Source organism: Coregonus lavaretus (genome assembly GCF_964263955.1).
Source record: "Coregonus lavaretus genome assembly, contig: HAP1_SCAFFOLD_2940, whole genome shotgun sequence".
Classification (NCBI taxonomy): Eukaryota; Metazoa; Chordata; class Actinopteri; order Salmoniformes; family Salmonidae; genus Coregonus; species Coregonus lavaretus.
Genome location: NW_028159455.1, coordinates 1 through 2,500, shown reverse-complemented (window position 1 = coordinate 2,500; position 2,500 = coordinate 1). Strand labels below are relative to the sequence as shown.

At 48.8% G+C, this 2,500-nt stretch overlaps 1 pseudogene across 1 annotated transcript in view; it reads left to right on the top strand.

The window, feature by feature from the left end:
• LOC311122827 (ryanodine receptor 1-like) overlaps positions 1–2,495 on the top strand; it is a 70,745-nt pseudogene extending 68,250 nt beyond the window's left edge. The window contains exons 46-50 of the transcript in view: positions 1,029–1,192; positions 1,415–1,493; positions 1,625–1,935; positions 2,114–2,189; positions 2,433–2,495. The product of the transcript in view is annotated as a ryanodine receptor 1-like (transcript). The remainder of the gene's footprint in view (positions 1–1,028; positions 1,193–1,414; positions 1,494–1,624; positions 1,936–2,113; positions 2,190–2,432) is intronic.
• The last annotated feature ends 5 nt before the right edge of the window (positions 2,496–2,500 follow it).

Sequence of the window (2,500 nt, the reverse complement as noted above, 5' to 3'; positions counted from 1 at the left end):
GCTGCAGGAGGGAATGGTGCACTTCACAAAATAGATGGCATCATGAGGAAGGAAAATTATGTGGATATATTGAAGCAACATCTCAAGACATCAGTCAGGAAGTTAAATCTTGGTCGCAAATGGGTCTTCCAAATGGACAATGACCCCAAGCATACTTAAAAGTTGTGGCAAAATGGCTTAAGGACAACAAAGTCAAGGTATTGGAGTGGCCATCACAAAGCCCTGACCTCAATCCTATAGAACATTTGTGGGCAGAACTGAAAAAGCGTGCGCGAGCAAGGAGGCCTACAAACCTGACTCAGTTACACCAGCTCTGTCAGGAGGAATGGGCCAAAATTCACCCAACTTATTGTGGGAAGCTTGTGGAAGGCTACCAGAAATGTTTGACCCAAGTTAAACAATTTTAAGGCAATGCTACCAAATACTAATTGAGTGTATGTAAACTTCTGACCCACTGGGAATGTGATGAAATAAATAAAAGCTGAAATAAATCATTCTCTCTACTATTATTCTGACATTTCACATTCTTTAAACTAAAATGGTGATCCTAATTGACCTAAGACAGGGAATTTTTACTAGGATTAAATGTCAGGAATTGTGAAAAACTGAGTTTAAATGTATTTGGTTAAGGTGTATGTAAACTTCCGACTTCAACTGTACATGTACACACTAAGGTTGAAGACTTTGTATTACCTGGCATTTCCTATGACTGAGACCATTTCTTCCCTCCCCTTCTCCCTCCCCCTCCCCTTCTCCCTCCCCCTCCCCTTCTCTCCCTCCCCCTCACCTCCCCTTCTCACCCTCCCCTTCTCTCCTTCCCCCTCCCCTTATCCCTCCCCCTCCCCCTCCCCTTCTCCCCCTCCCCCTCCCCTTCTCCCTCCCCCCCCCTTCCCTTCCCCTTCCCCTTCCCCTTCTCCCTCCCCTTCTCCCTCCCCCTCCCCTTCTCCCCCTCTCCCTCCCCCTCCCCTTCTCCCTCCCCCTTTCCCTCTCCCTCTCCATATCTTTCTTTCCCTCTCAATCTGTTCTAGAAATTCGATGCTGAGCTGTTTAAGATCGCCATGCCATGTATCTGTGCCATCGCCGGTGCCATCCCTCCGGACTATGTGGACGCCAGCTACTCCTCCAACACAGAGAAGAAGGCTTCGGTGGACGCTGAGGGGAACTTTGACCCTAAACCCGTGGAGACCACCAAGTGAGGATGGGATGGGGATCAATGGCAGTCTGTAGATTGGACAGAAGTTTTCCTGATCACGTGACCTGTCCAGGAGAAACTCCAGGCCCTAGTTTAAGTCTAGAGTTTTTCCTGATCAATTCACCTGGTGTGGAAAAACCCTTGACACTATATTTACATAGTAGAGTGGTTAGCAGTGAGTCTCATGCGGCGATAAATCTCCACCTGTTTCGTCCTTCGCAGCACCATTATCCCAGAGAAGCTGGATGCCTTCATCAACAAGTATGCAGAACACACTCACGACAAGTGGGCCTTCGAGAAGGTTAGTTACTCCTCACCATCCCCCTCCTCCTGCAGCTACGACACAATACATCACCATCTACTGATGGAGATGGAGACTTCAGGTAGCAAGAGGTTTTGAGTAATGATGATGCTCTATGTGTCTGCTCTCAGATCCAGAACAACTGGTCGTACGGAGAGGTGCTGGATGAAAACGCCAAGACCCACCCCATGCTGCGTCGTACAAGACCTTCTCTGAGAAGGACAAGGAGATCTACCGGTGGCCCATCAAGGAGTCCGTCAAGGCCATGCTGGCCTGGGAGTGGACGGTGGAGAAGGCTCAAGCAGGCGAGGGAGAGAAGGTGGAGATGAAGACCACCACACGGAAGATCTCCCAGACTGCTCAGGCGACCTATGACCCCAGTCACGGCTACAGCCCTTCGCCTGTGGACATCACTGCCATGGCACTGTCCAGAGAGCTGCAGGTAAGGGAACAAACTGTAAAGACAACTCTAGTGGAAGGAGGTGGCTTGGTCAACACACTACGATCAGCAATCTGCTGATGGGTTTTGGTGGAGGAAAGGGTATGGAAGATAGTTTACCATTGTTCACGTTTACCAGTGAGATATAGGTTGGATGTACCTTGTGATCCTTTCTCTCTAGTCCATGGCTGAGCAGCTGGCTGAAAACTACCACAACACCTGGGGCAGGAAGAAGAAGATGGAGCTGATGGGGAAAGGTGAGATGGAGGACGGACAGCTGTCAGGGTTTTTAACGTTCTACATCTCTGTCCGTCTCGGTTGTATGATCTCATTTGTTTTTTGGAATCTTTAACCCATAATAATTCTATCCATAATGTCAGTCTGTTTACATAGGAGACTTTTGAAATAAGTCCCAAGGTTCTTCACAGCTGAAAAACTAGGGATAACAGCCATAGAAACAGAGTAAGTCTCACCGGATGATGATGATGTGTGTTGTCCAGGTGGCGGTGCCCATCCCCTGCTGGTACCCTACGACACCTTGACGGCTAAGGAGAAGGCCAGAGACAGA